General features: G+C 42.2%; 1 protein-coding gene across 2 annotated transcripts in view; it reads right to left on the bottom strand.

The window, feature by feature from the left end:
- The window catches only part of LOC106933155 (plasma membrane calcium-transporting ATPase 1-like), a 67,194-nt gene extending 40,622 nt beyond the window's left edge, over window positions 1–26,572 (bottom strand). Inside the window, exon 1 of one of the 2 annotated variants that reach the window (XM_015012225.2) lies at window positions 26,149–26,572. The gene's annotated coding sequence lies outside the window, so the exon portion shown is untranslated. Of the gene's footprint in view, window positions 1–10,298; window positions 10,773–26,148 lie in introns of those variants that run through there. The other variant, XM_088005871.1, reaches the window with a different exon arrangement.
- Window positions 26,573–27,405: the final 833 nt, after the last annotated feature.

The following is a 27,405-nucleotide window of genomic DNA, read 5'->3' as shown; positions in this document are numbered from 1 at the left end:
TATCTGTAATTTATTTTTAATGAAAAAAGCTGATTATCGCAGAACAAACTGGACCCAAACCAAAAACCCGAACCTTTCCCTCCGCTCTCTGCGGTCAAAGGGCAAACAAGTTTCATCATGATGTTTATCACCACTACAATTATCAATCCAGTCTGTCTGACTTTAAATGCATCAAAGCAATATTGAGTTTTTTCTTCTGTAATGATAAAACATATTTGAGTCATTTCTCTGCTGAACTGGCTGATTTTGTTGCCACGAAAACAGTAGCAACAGTGGACTAGAGACAGATCGTCCCCATGCTGGCTAGTTTCACTTCTTCTTCCTGTTGGTAAGGATTTTAGTCTCACCAGAGATGTTTGAACTTCTTACACTAATAAGTTGCCTCCAAGTCAGTCCAAGTAAGGTGCTGCGCTCAGCTACAGATCTGAGCGTAGCACAGTCTATATACCCACGCCCACACACACACACACACACACACAAACACACACACACCCATGTCAGTCCAAAGGTGGCATCTATGTTTGGCCCTGAGGGACACACCCAGTAATTCCTGATGAACTACGAAGCAGAAAGCTATGTTGCAATTATTAACTGGGTCTACGAATACAATAGGCAGCAGATCAGAAGGCAATGAAAGACATGTCACAGGTACAAGGTCATTACATCAGCAACGAGGGGGAGGAGCTTCCTGTGCTGCATCAGGTTAGCTTAGAGACACTGAGAGGCTGAACAGAAACAGAAAGTGTTAGGCGACAACCACCGAACTGTGGACGTCCCCTGAGAACAGGTTCATATCAGAGGAGCTGACGATCCGTTCCTGACGATCTGGTCCTGGTTTTATATGGGTCCCAGGAAAGCAGCAGGGCAGTAGGGGGATTTTGGGAAATTGTTAGTTTTCTCAGCAACGGAGAAACTTTGGACGGTTCTCCAGTTATTATGTCTTAATAATCCTGTAATATTAGAAACATCAGCCGGTTCTGGTTGTTTCTGAGACATTCTGCCCAGAATCAGTGAGCCTGAGCATCAGTTTGCGTAGCATAGACAGTTGCAGTGTGGCATCATGCGCACAAAATCCCAAAAGAACTTCTCATCAACAATGATTACCATTGGTTTTAGCTGTCAAGTTGTCAACATAATACACTAAATCTTAAATTTATACGTAATTTCAACACTTCAACAACTAGACACTGAGGTCAGTGAAAAGTTTTAATTGAATTGAGGGAGATGGAAGTAGATGAGTTACGCTAGCTTGACTTTGACAACCTTAACGTGGATGTGCTGCAGAATTCGATGTGTTTCAGTTCAGTTAAAATAAGGCGACCTACACACTGATTGTCAGTAGAGCAGGCGATTAAGTGAGCTAATCTACCACTGTTGTTCAGGTGATCACTCAATAATAATCACAAAAAACAGAAAACATGAAACTGTCCATAACAGCTGTAGACATGTCTGGTCTGATGCAGATACTAACATTTTCCTGGATCAGCCACTGATAGGAACGAGACGATATGAAATGTAAAAATCCCACGTTATGGGAATCTGTGAATGCACCAGCGACCTCAGTGTAAACATGACGAGGCATTTAGGTTCAGGTACAGAGCTCACTTCGCGGTTTGTTCAGGCTGCTGGCAAGCGAGAGAGCGCGGGACGTTCAGCAGATAACAAGAAGGCTGAATTCATTACAGGTTAGTTTTCAGACAGGTAAGAACCTGCATTCTCTAAAATATTCACATCCAGGATGTAGCTTTAGCTAAGGTAGCCGCATGCTAAGCTGCTAACAGATGCTAGGTTGTTTTACATGGACTGCCATGTTCCTGATGCAAATCACTCATAAACACTCACAACTGGAGAGACAGGGAAATATTTCATATTCGTTATGTTCTTAGAGCTGCTTCTGTTATAGATCATAAAGATTGGCACCAGGAGGTTTGTTGTGTTTAAACGTTGAGGTCAAAGGGCAAACAGGGGTGTCACATTGAGATTAGAAATCTGTAAGCAGGTCAAAGATTAAGAACAGAAATCATCCAGACTATTTTCTTAAAGTTGCTCTGTCAGCAACAGAGAGAAGCTTCTTTCAGCCAATCAGGTGGGATCTGGTAGAAAGGGGGCGGGGCTTCACTGCTAACTGTCAAAAACATCCAAACAGTCGTATTTTATGAATCTGAATGAAAAGGTTGTGTTTTCTAAGCTGGACTGTCAGAAATCACAACAGTCTGGTCCTGATCTTCTTCTTCTTCATGTCCCCCCTTCTCTTCCTCCTCCCTGCTCTGAGCCTCTGCAGACACACCTGCTCTGCATACTAAAGGAGCAGCCTGTAGCACCCTTCTCAACACACACACACACACTGCAAACTCTGGTAACACTATCCACTTGAAGAGGAACTTCTTTTCCTACGTCAGAGCCAAACACACACTCTCACACACTCCATCCCCCTGTGACTCCATGCAGACGTTTCCTCATGCAGAGAGCGGCTGCACAGCGGGATTGGCCAAGACAAATGTGTGTGTGTGAGAGGGAGTGTGTTGCAGCATGCCACACACACACGCACATGAACACACACGCACGCACCCACACAAACACTCCAGTTCCTGGGGCGGAGGAGGTGGCAGGAATGCAGGAGACCACACCCATATCTGCAGTCACATGACCGGAGAGGAAGGAGGAAATCCCCACACTGCAGAGAGATGACGAAGAGGAGCAGGCTCACACACACACATAGCTGCAGCTTTCTGCATTCAGAGCACGCTCTGAGCCAACCTGCAGCTCTTCAGTCTGATGAAGCTCAGCTGCAGAGACAACTCGTCCACCTGACAGGATGCAGATGGGCTGCGCTGCGTTCAGCCTGCAGCCTGCAGTTATCCACATCAGCGACCTGACTGGACTCAGATCTGATTTTTTGCAAATTATCCCGGCTGCTTGGACATGTGGTCCAAAATGTGTTATGTATCTAATTTTTACAACTGGAAGACACTTTAAATATCCAAAATAAACAGCAGAAACAACAAATAAAATAAATTATGAAGTTTCTGTAAACAAAACTGTCCTTCAAATGCAGGTAAGTTGAGACCAAAACACCAGACTGAGGAGTTTTATCATCCAGTTTAGAAAGAGAGAAAAGAGATTATTGAACCCGTTTTAATTTATCACATGATTAATTGATTTATTGCTTATTGCAACAGGCCTAGTCAGAGGTCAACGGTTCTCCAGGAAGTCTGACACCTGCTGGACAGAATGCATCAATAAATAAGGTCCACTAGCCTGAACAGAACCGGCTTCAAGAACCAACACAGAGTAATGAAGAGAAATCAGAGCAGAGATGAGATTAGAGGGTTTCCTCCAGGTTCCCTTTCAACCACACCCAGAACCAGAACCAGCTGCAGATTCTGTGTGAACAGAGAACCTGCCGCTGTCTTTGAGCCAAGTAGGAGTTTGCGGTTGAACCTTGGAGGACAAATACCTGACATCATCATCATCATCTTCATCACCAGGTGTAACATATTTTCATCAGCAGCTGGACTCAGTCAGGCTGCTTAATGAATGCATATATCAATGCCAAGCAGACAAATACAACCAAAACAAACACGTTAGCCTAGCACCACCAGGAGAAATGTCTTGCAGTCTTCAGACAAAGACAAAATAGAAATCCTCCAACCACTAAAATCTGAAGCCACTCCATTTCTGTTTACGTGTTGTTGCTCTCAGTGTCTTAACAGGTTTTTGTGTCGTTTCCTTCATTGGTTCTTGGTGCAGCGCCCCCACAGGCCAGGAGGGGAACAGGCTGCTTAAAGGATTTGGTTGGTTTGACTCAGAGCAGAGAGAAAGAGAACCACATCAGCTGGAGATGGAGCAGATGATGAAGTTTTTAACTGAATCAAGCCGATTATCAGAGGGAAACATCCGGAGACTGGAGCAGCTCTTCACTTCTTTACGCTGCTCTAAACATCAACTGTCTCCATAAATAACTTCAGAGAGTCCGAATAAAGGGATTAATAACAGTTAACATTTACTGCCAGTTTTCTACGACATGCTGACTGCTGCTAAGTCCTGGCAGCTTTAATAAGAACTGCTTTGAGCACCAGATCAGGAGAAATAGGAACCTCCAGCAGAAAAAACATTTCTCCCATTTGTTTCTACTAATTTGTGTTTGTTTAAATATTTTTTCTACAACTTTACTCTGTTTCCAGATCCTCTGATCCATCACTTTCAAACAGTAAAACCATCAGTTTCTCTGTTGCTATGGAGACACATTTAGCAGAGGTGACCAGTTTTCTCTGACCAGTTTTAATCTCTGTTTGATGTCTGACCCACTGGTTCCCAGACGGGAGAACAGGAACGAGCAGCGGGAAGCAGAGGGAATAACTGGATTTAAGAATAAAAACGCCCAGATTATCATTATTATTATTATTATTATTATTATTATTATTATTATTATAATACTGAACCTTGATCTGGTTATTATTTACTACATGATCCTGGTTGATGAGTTTCAACACAGAAACTCCAGAATCAACTTTCAGTTTTTCTCCAAAGCGTCCCATCAGATCCAGAAGGTTCTGGTTATGTTGGGTCCAGTTCAGGGTTTAACCAGATCCCCAGGAGGTTCTGCTCTCATCTGAACCTGTTGGCTGCAGACACCGCCTGCTGACTCATCACCCCTACCTGGAGGGGTTCCTGTGGGAAAGTGATGAGTCAGCAGACCCGTCCGGATCAGAACCTCATTGTGTTTTCAGGAGGAGCCTCAGAACCAAACTGAACTGTGATTAAACGGACCGGGCCCTGGAGCAGCCTCCATCTGGACCAACCCAGTCAGCACCAGTTAAACCAGTTTGTTTAGAAAATGCCGAGTAGGCACAGGCCCGTGTCCTCTGCTGCACCCTGCAGAACCAGCAGAACCACAGAACCGGAGATAATTTTATGTTAATAATTTTTATGTTATTCTGTTTCCCAGCAGAAGGCTTCTGACAAAATGTCCAGAAAAGTTTTTTCCTGTTACATAACTGAACTTTACCCAAATAAATAAATTCCACTTATTTATTTTTGTGTGCCATGTCCATGTGTAGAACTCAACCAGATCCAATAGTTTTCAAAGTGACTTTTACATCGTTGAGGTAAGACATGCGTCATAATTCTGCAGCAGAAGAAGCCAGACATTAAATCTAGAAGTAAAAATGTCTGAAAATGATAATTATGAGCTGATGAAAGCAGTCTGAGTCAGTGAATGCATCACATCCAGCCCCACCGCTCCACATCCAAACATACTTCTCTCTACATGCTGCAGCCAATGCTAATCCAGCTGATTATCAGTTATTACTGATACCCAACAGCTAAGCTAACACTGTTTGGTTGTAGCCGTCTCTCTGGTTACGTTACAGGGAAAGAAGCACAGCCAGCTATAATTAGACGTGCAACACACACATTAGATAGGTAACACACTCTGGCAACCTGCAGTAGACCTCCGGGTCTACAGGGAGCACTGGGAGGCCTGGAGAGCTTCCTGTTCTGGAGGAGGCAGCAGGCTCTGTGTTTCTGTTGCTTATCAGAGGAAATGTTAGAGCAGAAATCAGTTTGAGCTAAAGCTACACAGCTAGCTGACCAGCAGAGGGAACAGCAGGCTGACCAGAGGAAGACCAACCGGACTGCAGAGGACAGTCCCCCGTCCCAAAGCCAGGGTTTGTCTGACCTGGTCCAGACATCAGCGCTGCACAACAACAAAACACACGTAGAGCTTGTAGAAACCAGCGTCAGAAGCAAATGTGAAGAAAACCTGCAGAAAACGTTAAAACCAGCCAGCAAGGCTTCGCTCACCCAGCAGGCTCAGTTATGATTTTTTTCTTCTTGGGATCCATTTTTTTCTCTTTGTGGTCGTTGATTCTACCGATTAAAACAGAGATGCACCATTCCAATATTAATATCTGTAAAAAATTCTAGATTGGGTATTGGTGACAATGTGCCAGATCTATCCAGTCTAATTCTACACTTTGTGCTCTGCGCACTGTCATGCTTTATTTATATAATATTTAAAATAATTTTCCTAATTGTACTTTATGAACCATTTGAAGGTTTGATGCAATTTGGTTTTACATGTTTGACCAACTTTTTGATTTAGTCTGATTTATTTTGGCTATTTTACTCCTAATTGCACAGACTGAATTAAAGTTGTGTTGATTTTATATCAAGCTTTTATATTGGTGTGTGTAAGTGTACTGTACTGGTGCAGAGTCATTAAATAAATTTGTAACTCAGTACATTTATATCTGTTTAAAAACAGAAACATTTTAAGTCAGTTCAGGAGTATTTTTCTCCGATACTATAACCTCAGATATTGGTGGTTTAAAAAGTGGATCGGTGCGTCCTTAAGTTAAAGGTGTTTGCAGTCAGATCTCTGTGAGAACGGTTTCTGACTCCAGGCTGGTGATGGAGCAAACACCTCCTAACCATCAGAACCAGTAAACCCATAAACCATCAGATCTGAGACATTTCCAGTATGAACATCAGCTGTCAATGAAGCTCAGAAAAGCGGACTCAGCAGAAAAGTTTTGAAATCAAACTTTCTTGTTGCTGCTCAGGAATGAAAGGAATTAAAATCACATTCATGGTTGCCATAGTTACAGGAACAAAGCTTCATCCTGAACATAAACACTTCAGATCTCTCTTCACTCTCATACTAAACATCCACAGACCCATTTAATAAAGTTCATTAATCTCAGTAGCTCCATCATATGGAACATTCTGCATATTAAACAGTCTGATCTCTTAATTATGATGATTTTCTACAAACAGCCAATTAAAACTCCACATTTAAAATAAGAATATTACACTAGAACAATAAAAAACTATTTTTTAAAGCAGAAATAAGGGCTTAGTAATAAAAGTATGTTTAATACCAGAATAAAGGTTCTTATTTTAAAAGGAAACCTGATAAACGGACATATATTGTAGTTTATTACATATGACTGTATATTTTATACAGTGAAATCTCTTTCAGCCATGAAATGCAGGCTTATGAACCCCCATTCATGTGACATTTATGATAATCTAATATTCTCTGACATTCCTGACCAGACAGAACAGTTCTGGTTCTGGTTCTGGTTGAGTCCTAATCATCCATATATTCACATATTTCAGTCATTAGATTCCTCCTTCACCTTTCCTGACTCTTCGGTTTGTGAAAACAACATTCTGTCCCTCACCAAGTTTATTTTAAATGTATTACATGCTTCCCTATCCAGTACAAGAGCTAAATAATAATCAGAAAACTTTGTTTATTAAATAACTAAGCCTGCATAGCAACACGGTCAGGGTGTGATTCATGAATAAATATTAAGCTGCAGCTGCTGACTGCTCCTCTATATCTGGCTGCCTCAGTGATCAGAAATACTTTCTGGCTTTAGTTTTTTTAAAAGCCATGACTGTGATATCTATCATTAAACTTCACTCACTTTTTAAAAAAAGGAAAAAACAAAATGAAACTAGCTTAGACTCAATTCGATGACAGAATGGGATGAGTACAGGGTAACAAATATTTATGTTTTATTTTCTTTTTGGAGTACTTTCTGTGAACAATATGAATTGCGAAGTTTTATATTTTTATGAACAATTTTCTGTATTTTGTCCTCTAAGAGCTAAAGTCTGGTTCAAAGCCTCTTTTCATATTTTTATGCTGCTGTACATGCTCACCGTTAAATAAACTAAATACACATACATGCAAAAATGTGTTGTAGCGCAGAGCGTGTTAATGTTTGGTTTTAGGTTCTGCATGCGGTTAAAATCCGTCACCAGCTGTCTGCTGTGAAGTCTGACATCATGTCTATCCACTTTTGTTTTCATATCCTAGATCTTCAGTCAACATATTCCATGAAGTATGAACAAATAATTCATCACTACTCTGACCTATCCAATCATTTCTAATAACCTTTGAGTTTATTCCAACCAGGCACTCTGAGAAAAAACAGGATTTTTTTTAGATTTTTATCAGACAATGCTGTAATTTAAAGAATCTGTTCCATATTTGATTTCCCCATCATCAAAGGACACAGCAAAGCACAAAAATCTCATTCAAATACATTCAAATAAATCTCATACAGCTTCTGTCTGAGCTGCTGCTTTTTCATATTCCTGAATCATTTTTGTTTTAGGAGTAACAGAAGCTCCAAGAGGAATTCTGTGTTTGAATTTTGAAACTAAATAAAGTTTTAAATCCTCCACCCAGATTCTGGTAATCCCAACCAGCTGCTCTGATTCTCCTCCTCATCAGCAGCGAAGTGACCCTCACACCATCAGCCTCTTGCAGCCCTCAGCAGCACATTACTCAGTCTCAAATGACTGTTGGTGGAGCATCTTGTGACTGAGAGCAGAGAGGAAAAAAGCCTCACAGTCTGCTGTTTGTTGGGCTGAGGACCAGTGGGACAATGTGTCAGCCTGAATCCCAGGAATGTTTGGTGTCAGAGAGCGCAGAACATGTGAACGAACAAAACACAAGCTGCCATTGATATGGCTGAGTGGGAGGGGTGCAGGCTGTGTGACAGGCGCATTCACAGGAGGAATGTGATCTACGAAGGTGACAAAGGAAACATGTTGGTCTCTCTCACAGTCAGACAAACGGAGCTGCAGGAACCTGCTGGGCGCAGAACTGAATTCACAGGTCGAGTTCAGGTCAAAATAATAAATAAATAAACATAATGGCGTGTCTCATTAGCTTAGAATGAAGACCGAACGGGTTCCTGAGGAACTGCACACTGGAACCGATTCATGATCAATTTCCAACAGCAGACAGGCAGCAGGTCATGTTACTGCAATAATCGATTCAGATTCACATCGTAGCATTTTGCATCTGAAACTAATGAAAGTTCTCCAACTTTATTCACACATGATCAGCTGAGCGGCAGACGAAAACAAGTCATGATCCGAGTTATTAAGCAGCCCATGTTCCTGATCTGCAGCAGGCTTCGAGTCAGACAGGAAGGAATCGGCACCATCAGCTCATCATGGCGTCTACTGGTGGCCACACTGAGGCTTATACGCTCTCTTTTTGCTTAAGGCTTTAGCTTTTTGCTAACTGTGCACACTTAGCTTCCCCTAAATTAATTTTCCAGGGGGTACTATGGTGGGGCATGGAAAAAGCACAACCCACGTATTGAGGCCTTAGTCCTCATGCTGGTGGTCGCAGGTTCGATTCCCAGCCTGGTGACATTTGCCGCATGTCTTCCCCCTCTCTCATAACCCTCTTTCCTGTCAAACTACTTTCAAATAAAGGCCACTAGAGCCAACAAAACCTTTAAAAAAAAATAAACATTTTCCAGGTAAATTCTAAAGTGCTAATTTTCTTGGCTGTTCTGAAAACTTTCATTTGAATCAATTCAACATCTGTGTTGAAGTTTTAGTTATCGACTCTTCAGAATTCACCAATTAGTTAGACGTTTATATTCATGCTCTTATTTTGAAGTGGGAGAAGACAGTTTATTCAGCAGTTCTGCTTTCTGTCCTCAAAGTCTAATATTTTACTCCAAGAAACTTTTATCAAATATCTAATAAACAACAAACAACCAAATGAGGTTTACAGAGGAATACAAGAATAACATGAGCGACAAAAACATGCAAAAATTAAAGTTTTTTAGAGAACCTCCTCACATCCGCCTGGTGAGCATAAACATGGTGGACTTTAGCGCTTTAGCATTAGCTTCTGCTAACTACCATGTTTGTGTAGCAATTAGCATTAGCTTCTGCTAACTGCCAGGTTGGTGTAGCGTTTTAGCTGAACTAATGATCAGGTTTTCAGGGTTTTGGTTAGCAGTGCCCATCTAACCAACGATCTGAAGAGAGGATTTAATTCAATACGTTTTGGTTAAATTAACCTATTAAAGTTTTCCTTTTTATACATTAAGTCTAACAATGGACGAACTTCACAAGAACAAGTAAATATTTAATTTGGTGAAAAAGCCAAAAGTAGAAAAAGGGCTCAACATGTGAAAATGACGTTATTTATATAGTTTCTCCCTGGTGACACGTTAGGAAACCAGAAACTGATGAGAGGAAGGACGTCAGAGAAAAAGTAGAAACATGCAGAAAGTTCAGGAGGAAGTGATTAGATGTGTTTGGGTTTGGATGCCTGAATCAGAGACTAGTTCAGGAGAAAAACAGCAACTCTGCAGATAGAAACCAAAACAGCTGAGATTCACAAACAGAATCACGTCCTGAAGCCTCTGAAAGCAGAAACAAGATGACACGCACACGCACACACACACACACACAACCGCAGTGGGAAATGTTCCATACGCTCATACTAACAGAGAGAAACACACCCTGTTCTGTTTTTCCTGTTCAACTCTGAGCCTCTTGAGTTTCTCTGAGCTGCTGATCTGTCCCAGCTGAGACCGGACCAGAGGAGCTGGGATGTTTCCTACCAGCGGCTCCGGTTCCTCTCTCTCTCTCCTCTTGTCCCGGAGCCTCTCTTGCAGCTGAGCGTTCGGATCAGAACCAGCGTCGGCACTGATGGATGACTGTGTCCTGATTGGACTCGGTCATCGTGTCCAAACACAGCCACGCCCTGACTGCAACACAAACACTGCATTCCTCTGACCCATTCCCACTGCACTGTCTGCTCTACGGGACTGGGACCAGGACTGGGTCCAGAACCAGACCTGGAGGGGTCTGGAGCCGCCAGCACCAGAGTCCCTGCCGGCTGCACCTGTGGTCACCGTGACAACAAGCTGACAGGAAGGTAGAAGCAAACTGCGGCAGGAAGGCTGTGCAGCGTTGGTGATCTGAACAAGAACCAGAACCGAGTGTCAGCAGGGTACCCCAGCTGACCCGACCCGACCGGCTCGTCTCGTGACTCTTCCCAGCCACATGATCACAGGAACAGCTCAGCGGCACAAACACACATAGACTCACGCTTCATGGCGAAAACCGGATCAGAAACGTCACAAAATCTGGACAGGATCCTGAACAGAACCAGAATCAGAATTATTTCTGGAACATTGATCAGTGCATTCAACATTCCGCAGCAAAAATAAAGAGATTCTTTAACATCCTTTACTGAAACATCTGGACTTTATTTCAACTTTTCTCTGTAGAAATCTGAACAATCTGCGCCACCAGCAGCTGATAATTAATAAGTACATACTCCACAGAGAAAGTACTCCGCGTCCAAAATCCAGAACTCGACCCAACAGAACCCAAACACCCATCAGAGACTGGAGTCTCTCATCAGAATATTGGACTAGACTTAAATGGTTCTGAATGGATCAGCTGATCTGCGTCTCAAATGGTAAAATTGTTCTGAATAAAGAAGTGACCCAGCAGCACCATGATGGTTTAAACAGAACACATGACCCAGTCACATGACTACCACCAGAACTTTCCGGACCAGAACCAAAGTGGGTCAGACTGCAGCTGAGCTCCATGTAGACTACAGTAGAAAGGAACCGCTGGTCCAATCACCGGAGAACCAGGCGGCGACAGCATCATGCTGAGTCGTTGTTAGATTTACAGTCACACTGAAGCCTGTTGGTTCAGAACCAAATCAGATCTTGAAAGACAAGAAGCTGCCAGATGTTTGAATTAAGTTCAGCCCAGCATGTAGGTTTCAGCTCTTATTGTGACGGTCTGAAGGAAATTGTGTCTCAGCGTCAGTTGTCCTGAGTGTAAACGGACCATCAGGTCCGGTTCTGATGGTCCAGGCTGGTACATTAAGCTGCCCTTCTGACCCCAGCACACATCTTCTTAGCAGTTAGCTTACATAGCCTTAGCATTAGCAGCTAGAGAGGTCTGGAGAGAAAAGAAACACAATGTTTCTCCTTGTGGTTCAGTTCGGACCAGAAACCAGAATCAGAACCAACTCGTTCCCAGCAGAACATCTGTCCTGCTACGACCCATTTCTGTAAAAACTAAACCATGGAAGGTAACCAGAGTCCAGCCCATTTCTGTCTGAGCCATGTCTGGTTTTGCTCCAGCATGAACCTCAGTCTGAGGAACGGAATCAGGAAGTTAAATTCAACCCAAACCACAAACACCTGCTGGCTGCCTGAGGAGCAGGAAGTGAACCCGACCAGAGGAAACAACCCAGGTTCCTGTTGGCTCCATCACCAGACCTCCATCCTCCCTCCATCACCAGGACCGATCATTAGAATTAACATGCAGATCAGCTGTAGAGGAAACCACTGGACTCCACTCTGTCTCTAATCTCTGCTCTTCTCTCTCTTTATCAGCTGTTAACATGCTGCACAGGAATGCCCAGTAAGCTGCCTGACTAAAAATACACACAGACAGATAGAGGACCCCAGACTCTGTCCTGGAGATGTTAAAGTGGCAGAATTATGTGTTTTCCAGACACATAGAATCATTTTATAGCACAACTGTGTTACCTTCAGTTGTTAGAAAGTTCTTTGAGATAAGAAATTTGACTTCACAATGTAACACCTTAAAACAGGGCCTCTGTCTCTTTAAGAAGCTCCGGCTGTTTTTGAAACTATGCATTCAGGAAGTCATCACAACATGGCTCTTCTATTAACCCTTTAACAATGTTTTACCAGCGATACTTTGAGAAGTAGCTCAAGTGAGGTATAATGAGCTCAGCAGCTCCATCAGGTGTTCGCTAATTGTTGCTGGCTAGTCTGAAGGAGTTGAGTGTGGGAGGACTGCTTTGTGAGGTGGAAGCTTGAAAACTGCAGCTCCGAGGAGGGGCTGCACCTCAAAGGCGGGGCTAGGTCCAACAAAGCGTTTTACACAGCTGACTGGTTGCCATGGAGATCAAAGGATTCTCAAACATGCATAAAAGAATCAAAGCAACACTCTGGGGATTAACATTATAACATGATGCAAAGTTCAACAACTAGACTTTATATAATACTACCCAGTTAAAGAACAGTAGTCCTCCTGTCTGTTAGACCAGAGCACTACTGTCTCATGTCCTTTGGTCCAACAGACCTGCCAGCAGGAACCAGGTCCAGTCTGGCTGGTTCCTCTGGGTTCCAACATGGCGGCAGCTCTAAGCTCAGTGATGTGAGAAGCTCTTCTAGAGTCAGAGGAGATGCTGTACCAATCAGAGAACATCTTCACTGCATGGAAGAACTGAAGATGTTTTTACCTTTAATACAAGCAGAAAGCCAAAATCTGAAAACTGGTTTTAATAATAAATAACTTCTCAGTGAAAGGCGGTTTAAACCCAGTCCGAAACATCTTCAGAAGATCCAATTATTTCTTATTTAACAGAATACAGCAAGGTGAGATGTTAATGATAATGAACAGCTGTGAATTCTGACAACTTCGCTATTCAGCTGCTTCTCATCTCTGACCTCAGAATGAGCCTGAAGAGCTCAGGATGATGAGACAGAGGGAGCAGAAAATGGGTCGTTTTCCATCTTCACACAGACATTAACAAGCTTCATTTTAGGAAACGTGTCTCCATGCTGGAGAGGAGACACAGTCAGAACCAGAACCACAAACCCGTCAGACATGTTCACAGCAGCCGTCAGCACCTCTCTGCACCCGTAATTAACACGCTAAAGGCAGCAGCTCCATGAGGTGACAAACAGTAGTTAAAGTTAGAGCGCTGAGAAAAGGAGAGTGAGTCTGCAGCAAAGCGGAGAAACGTCCTTCCTTTCTAAAGGATGAAGATCTGGAGAAGCTTCAGCTGCTGGATTTACCTAAAAATTCACTAAATGCTCAGAAATCTCTAGACACCTGCTAGGCTAGCATGAAGCTCTCTAATCACCTAGCATGAAACTTGCTAGCCTAGCATTAAGCTATCTAATCAACTAGCATGAAACCTGCTAGCCTAGCATTAAGCTATCTAATCAACTAGCATGAAACCTGCTAGCCTAGCATGAAGCTCTCTAATCACCTAGCATGAAACTTGCTAGCCTAGCATGAAGCTCTCTAGTCACCTAGCATGAAACCTGCTAGCCTAGCATGAAGCTCCAGTCACTGGTTCAGTCAAGCCTTCACACTGACACTCTAGTCCTCATTTTTTCATATTTTGGTTTCTAAACACATTTTAAAAGTTGAAACAATTTAGTCAATAGATCCATTTGATGACCTCAGAAAATTTCCTAGAAAGGATTTTTTTTCTTTCTGTACATTTATGTTATACAAGTACCAATGTACTGTATTACAAACTTATTTTATAACTGCACTAGTACAGTACACTTAAACACACCGACAGCTTAACAAGCAAAGACATCTAAAAACAACTTTAATTTGTTCAGTTGGTGCAATTAGAAGTAGAACAGCCAATGCAAAAATAAACTGCAACAAACCTATCAAATGGTTTGTCTAATAGAATTTCTAATTGCAAGTGCAATTAGAAATTCTAAATATAATGTAAAATAAATAATAAATCATGATGTGCTCAGAGAACAAAGCATAGAATTAGACTGAATAGATAGGATGTATTGTCACTGATACGCGGTCTAGAATTTTTTTCAATATGCAGATCGATGCAGATATTAATATGAGCCTCAGCGTCCGTCTGTCTGCAGGTGATGAAAACGCTGCAGGATGCGCTGTTGCTGCAACATCACTGTGGTGAAATCTCTGTTTGCAACCGTAGAGTGTGAAACTCCTGCAGCAGCGAAACACGCCAACCTTGGCTCAGACGGCTGACCTGTGGTTCCGGGTCAGACCTCCGGTTCCGAGTGGGAAGGATTCGGTTCACGCCTTTGCTTCTGGAATTATTGTTGAAGCAGCAGCAGGATCTTCTCATGATGATTAATGAGATTAATGATCAAATGCTACAGATTTAGCATTTTGGTCGATAATCAATAATGATTCCATTAAACCAGTCAGTGTCCAGTGGAGACAGCATTTGTAGGCAGTGTCTTACCCAGAGAATAACAGAACTAACTGATGAGTTTCTGCCGACTGCCTCATGAACACTTTCAGCCAATGATAATAATAATAATTTCTGCTCAGTGTGAATCAGGACCTTCATTCATTTAATGAAGGCTCTGTGCACCTCACCCCCATCCGCTGCTGCAGGCCGGCTTGCTGCCTGTGCCCGCAGCCTGCCAATGTTTGCTAGCCTCTAATAAAACCCAAACGAGGAAACAAATGTGATTATGGCTGAATTGAATCTTTAAGCGACTGATTTAGAAGCAAAGTTACTGGGAAACGATGAAAGCTGAAGCTGATTAGATCAACGACTTGATCTAATGAGACAGCACAACTAACCTCCACACACACACACACACACGCACACACACACACACACACACACACACACACTACCACCCACTGAACACCTGCCAACACACACACGGCCGTTATGTAAGTGTATGTCAGGAGGACGAATTCAGATGGTTCAGTTACAATCATCCATCCAGCTGGACATCAGCTGGGGGACAGGTCCAGAACCAGAACCAGAATCATTCACAACGAGAAACATTGTCTTAAAACAACAATGTTATTGTTTATCATGATTCATTATTTTGTCCAGTGTATTATAAGCCTGGCAGGCCGCCAGGTTTTAGTTGGTCCCCCACCAGGCTAACAGTCCTTAGTTTATTTATTTTGGTGTTTTTTTAAATTTTTGCCTTTTTAAGACTATATGTATGGTACTTAGGTATTGTTAATAATGTCTTCCAATAACACAACAGGTGATATTTTAAAAATTTCCTGTCAACTTTAAACATTTTTTAAGTCAAAAACACAGCGGGTCATTGGATGACTGTCCTAGCACTGTTAACACCGGGCTTAGCTAGTTTTCTGGGGGAAACCCTGTGATTACCTCGATAATCTATCATCCAGGCCTAGCTGAATGTAATCATATCATCATGTGTAATGGAACAGAACCAGTAGTTCTGGTGGCGGCAGCCCACTTCTGCCATGGGACTGGTGGGAAGAGTCAGTGGGTGAGTGTGGAGCCCAGCTGGCAGAGCAACAAGCAGGGGAGCCCCGCTCTGCCATGAAATAATGATGAAGGCCAAGCGCTCCATCACAGGGCTCTGCAGAGCGTCCCCATCTTAAATATAGCTGCAGCGCTGCATTAATAATTAATGCTAACTAGCATGAGAGGCAGAGTGCTACTGGATGCGGCTCAGGGCCGGGATTCCTTCCTCCCTCTCTGGGGCTTCAGGAAACAGGCGGCCTTCATGTTCCACCATGTTTAAACACTCTGCCACCGTTTCAGTCCAAACAGGAAATACTGACACACTGACCGGGTTTCCATACACATTCTGAAGGATCACTTCAGAAAAGGCAAAACTCAACATTTTTACTCTTGCTTGAGTTGGCTTCAGGTTTTTCATTAAAATACAGAGTTAACGCACTGAGGGTAGATGGAAACAGATGTGGTAATTAAGTCCTGATGTAGCGAACATTCACATCCACTCCTGCCTTACCAGAGCAACCGAACTCTGTCTCTGCTCCGTGCTAGTTTCAATCTCTACTTCCTGTTTATTGCAGCCATGTGCAGCATCTGATGACATCACGCTCTGGTCAGTCTGATTGATTCACTCTGAGCCAGAAAATGGACAAATGTCCAAGTTGCATTTTTTGGGGGGGGTTTTTGCAACATTTTAAAAGTTGCAAAAAAAAAAAAGGAAACATAACAGCAGTAAAATGACCATGTGCTATATTTATCACAATCAGTGAAATGACTTTCTTCTCATGCAAAAGAACAAAAATCATTAAAATTAAACAACTTGTTGCTAAAAAGAGAGAGAAAGAGAGCAGCTGCATCACTTCCTGTCCAACAGCATGAACTTTAATATCAATTCCTTACCATTTGGGATAATTACTGAGGTCACTTCCTGTTTCTGTTCAGGACATTATATTCATAATTATCCAGACTAAAATGTCTACTTTCTTCATGTCAAATATTGCAACTCATCAAACAATAAACAACTTAATATTTAGGGGCATTTCTAAACTTTTTGCCATCCGTTAAATTTAGATCACTTTAATTTTAAGTTGTATTATCCTGGTAGATCTAGAGTAATCTAAACTGGATCCTCATTTTAAACAGTTCAAGATGTAGAAATATTTCCACAGGTCCCGAGTCGAGGAAAAGAGGGCAGGAAAATAATGCGTTCTATCTTTGTGTGGGGTTCTTAATCAATGGGCTGGACTCAAAGATAAAGAAAGTAAATCATGGAAAAAAGTCTGGAAGTCAACCATTGTTCCAGTTTCTTTACTTCAGATTGTAAACCACCCACTGACTGCACCTTTAGGCATTTTATCAGGTCAGCAGGTCTAATTCAAACTTTAACCACTAACTGAGCTCTGCAAATTCCATTTCTTTCACAGAGAAAAGACATTGATCATGAAAGTGATCAAAGTCCCAGCAGGTCAAAGGTCAGTGGAGCCTCTGAAGGAATCAAGTCAGATCTGAAGGAATCAAGTCAGACTGATCATCAGTAGCTTCCAACAGAAAGAGGAAATATCTAAATGTTCAAATATCATTTTAAGCTTCCCTCTTCACAAAACGTTAAAAACATGGCGTGGCGACAGATTTTAGCGGTTAGAAGATTCACTTTTGACTTTGGTTAAAGCCCAGAAGCCATTTCTCCAGCTAGTGCTAGGCTATCACGGTTGATTTGGACTTATTTACCCAGAATACTCTGCACTGTAGACCATTTCCTGCTTTTGGAGCGGTCTTCAGTCCGCATGGTGTTCATATATGCATTCAAACCGAACCAGAGTTCACTTCAACCGAACCCAGACCGACATTTGTAGGCGGACCAGAGTTCAGTTTTTTGGTCCGCATCAGAGTTAAATTAGCATTCACAACTTCCCAACTGAACCGGACCAATGGACTGGAGTTGATTAAAAAGCTGATTGAACAGGGCTGGTGGGAACAATGCAGCCTGAACCAAACTGGAGGAACATCACTAGAACCGTCATATGGACTCAGGATACTCATGACTATTAGAAAAAGCAAAATGACTGGAAGCGAGTGAGTTAAGCTGTCAGTAGGTGAGCTGGTGAAGTGTTGATTCTTGGTTTCAGACCATCTGGAGCTGAAACCAACAGAGCAGCTGCAGATCACAGGGAAACATGAAGACACCTGAGCGTCCAGCGGGACATTAAGAGGACAGAGACATCGAGTCAGCACATGTCACTTCCTGTGCTCCTCCTCAGCAGCAGCAGCTTCTGTCTGCAGGTAAACATGACTCAGTGTTTTCTTCCTGAGGATCAGCTGCCTCCAGACTCTCAATAGTCAAGTTTTCATCAATATTTTGAAGGATAGGCAAAATTCTAAACAACTTCCTCAATTTAAAAAGAGAAGTATTTTGCTCATGTGATGTAGTTTTTGGCTTTTCCAAAAAAGAGTTAATCCAAAAATATTTGCTGGATAAGTTCTGACAAAGAATACTCTCCTAGCTCCTGGCGTGTCTGTGCCTTACCAGAGGAACCAAACTCTGAGAAAGTCCAAACCTCCTGGATGGGAGGATTGTAGCCAACCGAGAGGAACTCCAAGCTGGGCTGGGAGGAACGCTGAGAGTTAGCAACTTCTACTTCCTGTATATTCCAACCATGCGTAGCGCCAACATCTGATGACATCACGTTCTACGTTGTCTGGCTGATTCACTCCAAACCAGCAGATGGAAACACGACTAACTCACATTTTCCTTTGTTTCCCTTATATGTGACATTTCAAAAGTTTCCTTAAAATTCTCATGACAACTGGATGGAAACAAAGCTAATGCTTCAGCAGTCCATCTTCATCACTAATGATGACCAACCCAGCATAGAGCCGCAGCATGTAGAGCAGCTGTTACATTACAGCTCAATCTGATATGAACCAGGCAGCTCAGATATTATTATTGTTCCAGCTGACCCTCATCTTCATCACTCCTCTTCATTTTCCAGTGGTGGGAAGTAACGAAGTACAAGTACTTCGTTACTGTACTTAAGTACAATTTTCATGTATCTGTACTTTACTTAAGTAGATTTAATAATGGATACTTTCTACTTTTACTCCACTACATTTTACAGTATCTGTACTTTCTACTTCACTACATTTCTACAAAAGTGCCACGTTACTCGTTACATCCAAATCTCGTTGCGCTTTTTTTCCGTTAAAACGTGAAGTTCAGGGACTTAAGGTGGCGCCGTACAATCCAAGCAATAACGTGACTTAGTGTCTGTTGTCACCCATCGCCTCCACCTTTACTCGCACGGAGCTCCAGACATGCGCAGTGGTTTCCTCTGAGCGCGAGAAGATGTCTGTCTGATCGTCAGTTATATAATAGTGCTGTATAAACCATAAGATATGGCGACATGTAAAATAAGCAGCACTTCGCTTTCACAGACGGTGGGGACTTCGTCCAACTTAAGCCTCTAGTGGCAAAAAAAAAGTGAAGTTCATGCTATATTAAGACAGGAGACAAGATGTTTCCATCCCTGAAATTATGATGCATAGAATCACATATCTAAGTGTAAACTATGTTACAGAGAGTAAACACAATAAAAACATGCTTTATCTGTGGCATTGTTCATTAAAATTGAACATTTCTAATGTATGAAAATTAAATACGATCGGTTCACTTAATGATATTGTATTAGGGATTAGATAATGCATTCAGCAAATAGGGCTGTTGTAAACAAATATTTTAGTAATCGAGTAATCTATCAATTATTCTTACGATTAATCGAGTAATCGGATAAAAAAAAAATTCTAAAATGAAATATTGGTAAATCTGGCATAATACCGGTGTTACTATCAGATATCAATATCAGTCCAATTTTTCATATTTGAGCATCCCTAACAGTTGCTTTTTTGTAGTTTAGAAAACTAACCTGTAACAATAATAGCTCACTTTCTAAGTTAACCAGGAGAAAAGTTATAGAAAAATCTGAAATTATATTGAATTTAATAACAAAGAGGCAGGCTCACAAATATGCTTATAAAAAATGTCTACAATCCAGCTTTTAGTTTATGTATTCATCTTCAGTGAGTTTAATAGATTAATTAAACTCACCTTGCCACCTAACCTGTCACGCTTTGGGTTTGAAAATACGGGAAATGCCGCCTGGAGTGGGAGGAGAGGGCGAATGAACGAACATGGGGTGGAGGGGAGGAAATAGACCAGCGGACTGACGAACCGTTAGACCGGGGGACGAACACGGGGGGAAGCAATACGGGATATTTACGACACCTTCACTGGTCACACTCAGAAACTCATCTACCAGCCATGTACGATGCGCTCCGCCACCCGTTTCTTCAGACCGGGATATGAAATGTATTGTGCGGTTCGTCGGTAAAGCTACATTTACACGGTAAGCATCAGCTACTCAGCCGCCCGCCCTGTTCAGGCTATCCGCTCACCTCAGCGCTCTTCCCGCCGTTCGCTTTCAACCAGCAGCCCCGGAGGAGAAATGCTGCCGTACTCCAGGGATTCCCCCAGTCATTTTAAGGATGCTTATTGGTTCCCCAAAAACGATAAAAAGTCGGGCATTATCATCAATCAATAAAATCCCCACGGGCCAATCTTGAAGATTGGACTTTATGCCGCTGAGACTTAGCTTTTGTCAACAACTCAGAGGCGGAAGTGAGAGCTCCGCGCAACGCAAATGAAGTCCCGGCCGGAACACGGTGCGCTAACTAATAAAACATAAATTAACGAAGCTTCGAGGCAGGTAAATTTTCCTCGAGGAATTTTAGTAATGGAGGTACTCGAATCATTCGAGGAATCGTTTCAGCCCTAAGCAAGTACTTTTACTTTTAATACTTAAGTATTTTTAAAAGCCAGTACTTTTTTACTTTTACTTAAGTACAAATGTTAATGTGGTAGTTTTACTTTTACTTGAGTACATTTTTGTCTGTTTATTTGTACTTTTACTTAAGTACAAATGTTAATGTGGTAGTTTTACTTTTACTTGAGTACATTTTTGTCTGTTTATTTGTACTTTTACTTAAGTACATTGTTTGAGTACTTTCTCCACCACTGTCATTTTCTCCCATCAGTCTCTGTTTGATGTGGAAATAGAAAGTAATGGAAATATTGAGATGTAAATCATTAACGGGTCAGCTGACCAAAGTTCTTCACATTCAGAACCAGCTATCGGTTCTCCTGACTGTCTTCCTGTATTCTGATGTTAACGGCACTAACTCAGCTCTGATTGGTCAAGTCTGATCCAGGTTGGGTCATTGTTCACTCACGGAAACAAAAGCAATAAATAAAATTAAAAACAGACTGAATCTCTCTGCTTTGGGTTCATAAACAGAACCCAGTTAATGAGAACTCCATCCAGCTTCTAGGAAAAAGATCTATGTTTCCACCCCAACAAGAATATTTGACTGAAAAGTTGCTTCTGATTAACATTTCTCCTGGAACAACTCAGGCTTGTGAGTGTGACACAAATCAAGAGTTTTTCACCCAAAAACAATCTGTTCCACTTCCAGATGTGGAACTAAACAGTTTTCAAAATATCTGCAGTCTGAAAGGTCATGTCACATTTTATCTTTTACATCATTGATATGAGAAGTGACATAATTCTAACAGTAAATTTTATCATCTTTCTTCGTCTGGTTCTGACCTGGTGACTATGCTGTCTGCTCTGAACAACTTTAAAATCCATCCACAGACGGCGGCGGCCATCTTTACTGCTGTAAACAGAGCGCTGCTGGGTGACGGCTACATTCTTCTTCTGCGCATTGTTTTGGGATCAGAAACTGTTTACCTGGAAGTCTGAATGCAGTCGGGTTCAAATAGAAAGAACGAATATGCAGAAAATTTTGAAAAATAAAACAGATTTCAGCTAAAAAATAAAAATAAAAGAGCTTTGTAACAACTTGATCCCTTCATAAATACAAAGTGTCACTAAATATGTCAGCTACAGAGAGCCTGAAGGAACAACATTTAAATATTTAGCTGACTGCAGTGCAGACTGTTCTCAGTTCAGCATCAATGTTCAGATTTTCCTCAACTGGTGAAGTGAAAACACTGAAAACTGAAATAAACCAATTTGGTTTATTGTCAGAATCTTGTTCCATGTCTAAATGGAAAGTCACAGGTTGAAACTGGTTAAACATTCGTCTCATTACGGAGCAACCCCTCTAAATCATTCTGGTTAATTATTTACACACAGCTGGAGTCGAACCATGCAGACTGTACAGCTCCGTCTGGTTCCACCCAACTGGACCAGAACTGGACCCAGAAAGAAACTTTATTTCTGACTATGTATTTTCTTCAAATGTGCAGTAAAGAGTCGAGTAAACTATAAAATTCATGCTAAATGGTGTTTATGACGTCAGACATCTGTTTGTTTTAAAGGTATTTTTCAGGTTAAAATGATTTTTGCAGCAGCAGCTTAATGTGAGATGTTCAGCATGGAGGAGATGACTTCATCGCTCATCGCAGATGGAGGCGGACGTTGATGAAGAGGAGATGTTTTTCATTTTGCAAGCACAGATAAAGAAATTAAAAGAAGATTTCTTCCAACTGGCCACTGCATCAGTTGAGGCTCCTACGCTATGGTAATGATGGAGCTGCAGCGGGTTCACTGCTCGACCCGACCAGCTACCAGAACCGCTCCTCACCGCTGCAGCCAACACTAAAGTTGGATTTTGATCCAAACTGATCAGTGGAGGAGAATCACTGCAACCTGAAACCAACTTATTCTTTAAAATCTGCTGTTTTCAGACAAAACTAAAGATTTCAGATGTAGTGTCAGATGATTAAGCATCCAGTCAGGATGATGTTGGTATGGCTTGTTAATGATGGAAACTACGGCCCAGTTTGAACCTGAAACTGGTCCCAGCGCCAGAGGAGATCAATCAGCTCTGGTTAGCATGTAGGCCAGCTAGCCTGGAGCTAACGCCACGAAACGGCACGCAACTTTAGATGCATTCCGAGCAACATGAACCTGCAGGACAGACAGCAGAGAGGAGTTTATGAACTGGAGAACCAGAACCAGGTTTGACTGACAGACCAATCCACCAGGTCATCTCTACACATTCACAGTTAATAATCACCCAACTGTTACCAACTCAGCTACTGTCTTTTTGCTATATTTAGCAACATTTCAGACAAAAAAAAGGCATTGGTTAAAATCAGAATCGGCAGATCAGGCTTTTTAAAGATCGACCGCAAAACTGAAATCAGTCTACTCCTATAAATAAACAAATAAATTATAAATATTTTCAAAACTTTTTTTTCCAATCAAGCTTTCTGGGAGTTGAGCTGCACTCAAAGTCTAACTAAGTACAAGCTGTAATCCAGGATGGCGGCCTGATGTCACTCTGAACTGTGGTGAAAAATAATAAGTAAACTCTGATTTTCCAGAATTTAATCTTCATAAACAGCAAATTCCATTAATGGCTAAAATCAATTTATTGCACAGCCATACTGGATATTAAAAAATATTAATTGATGCAGTTATCATTTAAATTGAAACTGATGATTAAATTTTTAATCATGTTTGTAATTAAGTCACAACAAATTCCTGGGCTGAAGCTTTAAGTGGGTGTGGCCCGTCCCTGCTGGAGCAAACCAGTTTCCGCCCCAGTAAACTCCCAGCATGCAGTTGGCAGGAAGGATTCGCTCCACATCCTTCAGCAGCCCAGAGCATCACACCACCACCACCACCTGTCGGCATGAGGATCCTCCTAAACCTTAGTTTTCTACCAAATTCACCAGATAAACTCTTCCTCTTCCATCAGTCCCAGAATATTTCCCATAAGTATTTTGGTTAATCAAATTTTTTAAAAATATAAAATTATTAAAAATAAAATATTATTCAACATTTTCTTTAAATAAGAAAATAAACATTGGTAACACTTTACTTGGTAGGGTGTGCATACATGACACTGTGATAAACATGATATAACACCTGTCATGAACATAAAGAAGTCTTTATGAATGTCTATGACTGTTGTCATGAAGTGTCATTCGGTAAATAATGACACTTTTAATGGAACGTTGCTCTAAAAGTTGCATTGAAAGACCATTAAAAGTGACAACTTTGTATAAAAGTTTAATTATTTACAAAATAATACAAAGTTGGCACTTTTAATGGACTTTTAATGCAATTTTTAGAGCAACTTTGCACCGAATGACACTTCATGACAACAGTCTTAGATGTTCATAAAGACTCCTTCATAATCATGACAGAAGTCATGTTTATGATAGTGTCATGTCAGTATTATGCACACCCTGTCAAATAAAGTGTTACCTAAACATTTTATCATTCCTTGATCATTTGTAGCGAATAATGCATTTGCAGTTAAAAAAAATAATTTTAACATCAACATGTGGAAAACTCCAGCAGAAAGTGATTTCTGCTGGTCTAAACATCAATGCAGTGCAGGACCGATCCGATTATTGTACTGAATAATCGATTAATAACTGGATACAACAAGGTGATTAATAGGAGGCTGGTCACAATAAGGAATAAATCAGTTAATCACATGATTCAGTCATTCATTAATTCATTTTATTTGTTGCTTCTGTTGTTTTGGATATTTAAAATGTCTTTCAGATGCAGTGTTAAATGTTTATTAGAATTTAAATGATCTTTGATAATGTGTTCTTGCATTACTCTGTCATTACTGTTATATTGCTTGAAAATGGTTTCAAAACAAAGACATTATCTTTAATCGTGATTACTTCAGGGACAAAATTTATCATTACAGTCATAATAATTAATAGATTTTTTTTTACAGAATATGAAACCAGGTGAAGCTAAATCTTTAACGCAATAAATATATATTTTTGTACAGTATTTGGTTAATTACTACTCTGAGTGTGTTAATAGAGTCTGTGTACTCTAGTTAACGATTAATCGATTATTCAATTAGGTGATTATTTGAATCGTCTCAGCTCTTCTTGTCTTGGTCTTGGTTGTCTTATTTGCCTGATACAGGTTGAAATTGTTCCTTTCCAACCTGCAGATATTAACATTCAGGGAGCCAACATGGAGAAATTCCTCAGCAAACAACCAGGAAACTATGGAAATTAACTCCAGTTCTACTTCACATTTCAAATAAATACTCAAATCTGATTCAAATGCGCATCATTTCCATTCCTCTCTGCAGCCTGCGTGTCTGTCGGGGGGTTAAGCTGCAGCAATGCCCTCCTTGGAGGTCACAAGTCGAGGAGGAGTCACGCAGCCGAGATGCGGGATCCCCCTCCTTCCTAACGCAATAAGGCGGGACACACCCAGCCGGAGAGGAGGGGAGGAGGTGGGAGGAAAGAGAGGAGAGAGCCTCATCCACCCATCCAGGCGGATGACGTAAGGACGGCTCTTTATGCGCTAAAGCCCCGTTAATTAGAAGAAACGCACTCGGTGAGGATTTTTGCACCTCCACTGCAGGAGCCTGATGTTGGGGGGGAAACCACTCCGACCAGCCCGACGAGCTGAGCCAGCGTGATGCCACAGATCCACCCGGGCAGTCCCCAGAGCAACCAGTGGCACCGGGAGAAACCAGAGACTCCCGCAAACTGGTTCCAGACCCTCAGAAAAAAACACCCGCAGCGCCATCCACACACTGCGCCACTTTTAAACACATTCCCCGCAAACCCAGCGCCGTTCGGCTCAGTTAACACCCCCAACCAGGTTACTGGGAATCAGCTCCCCCAGTTCGGCCGGTCTGTGGGACACAGAAACATCCTGGATGACATAGAAAAGCAACTTTAGCCGCTGATCCAGCCAGTCTCATGGAAAGTGGCCACTTAATGGAAGTTTGATGAATAATAACCTGATAATAAAACCAACTCGACGGGTTATAACGGCATCCGCCTCGCGGTGCGGGTAAACCGGGAGATCACGGGCTTTAACGGCCGATTCAGTCCATTTCCGAGCGCAAAAAAACGGGCAGCAGGTCTCCACGGAGCTCTGACTGCGGATAGAGGAGGCACGTACCGCCGCTGCTGTACCCGAGCTAACCGTCCGGAACACGGAGCCGCGGGGGGGAAACGAGCCGCGGTGTTTCCACAGCTGGAGCCGGGATTAAAACCCGGGGATCCAGATCGACGTGAAAGTGGATCTTAGTGGGTTCGCCACGGCTTCACACCTGTGGATAACCGAGGCGGATAATAAGGAGGAAAAACAGCCGGAGTGTCCGTTTACTGGCGCAAACAGCCTCGATAATTAGCAATTAAAAAACAGATTTTAGAGAACAAAACAGAACATTCAACATGTCGGATCCGCGTCTTCCAGCCACAAGTGGACATAAAGTTTAACTGCGCAGGAATTAGACGGTACCTTCAACAGGCGAGTTCTGGTCCAAATCACGTCCTGCTACTGAGTCCGAACCGCGGGGCAGCGTCCTTACTGGGGCTGGTTCATCTCCCAACAGGGCTCCGCGGTGGAACAACCTCCGAGCAGCGGGGAGGAAGAAGAGGAGGAGGAGGAGGAGGAAGGGGGGGGGGACCTCCAACTGGTCTTCGTCCCGACGTTGAAACCAGTTCCTTCTTCAGCGGAGACCAGACTCTGGTCCTGGGGGCGAAAACGAACCGAATCCAGAAAAGAATCGATAAGGAGGGGCTGAAAAAAAGTCACCTCCCCACTCCTGGCACTTCAGATCCGGTAAATGGAGCCAGTTCGCGGCGGTACTGTTGGGTTTCGGACTCGCTAGGTTCCGACAACGTCTACATCCAGAGAGAGACCCGGGAAAACTGCCGGAGCGACGTCTGCCGCACGAGCTGCGAGAGGCGGGGCCAGGCCGGGATCACCCTGCCCGCTTTTTAAGGTGGCTCCTGGAGTTAATTAGATCAAGAAACAGAAACCAGGGGCCCGGACCGAACCGAACCGAAGCACATCTGGACCGGGACAGCAAGTCCAGGCTGGGGGGAAGCGAAACTAGTCCACATTCAGGGAGTTTAACCAGTTATGGGAGAGGAGTCAAACCCCCAGTTGACCTGCTCACCTTAACCGAGTTTCATGTTGCGCTAACCTTTAATTTAAGGTGCAGGAGGGTTGCAGCCTCTGGACCTCTTTCTGTTTGTTTTGAAGGTGGGGAAGGTTGGCTGGGTTGATGTAAATGGTTGACAGTTTGGCCGTGGTGCATTTTGGGATCAATATTTCTCTCTCTCTCTTTCTCTCTTTTTTTTTGATTGCATCAACACTTTTGAACTAAATTTAGCATCGCCAGAAGTCGGTCAGTATCAGATCTATACTAGAGTGGAGCCATACTTTCTCTAAGTTTTATTTTATTTTTGTATTGTAGTTTCTCAAGTCTGCCTCAAAAACGATTTTGTTTTGATTTGCTCTCAAATTATATTTTCTTGCATTTTTTTAACAATCCACAGAAATTTGTTGTTTTTTTTGTTTGTGAAATGTGTTGTTTTTATAGTTTTCTGGGTGATTGCAGATTACTGATCTTCAAAAACCCTTGACCTGCCAATTCGATTTTGGCAGATATTTTTTGTCTGAAATGTCACTAAATGTAGCAAGACATCACCTGGTAGGCTGGTCTCTGATTTTTTAGATGTTTGGTGAAGTAGATAAGCTTGGGGAATA

Source organism: Poecilia mexicana, unplaced genomic scaffold, assembly GCF_051168715.1.
Source record: "Poecilia mexicana isolate PSO_F unplaced genomic scaffold, ASM5116871v1 scaffold_5, whole genome shotgun sequence".
Lineage (NCBI taxonomy): Eukaryota > Metazoa > Chordata > Actinopteri > Cyprinodontiformes > Poeciliidae > Poecilia > Poecilia mexicana.
This window is presented reverse-complemented; position numbering and strand designations above follow the sequence as displayed.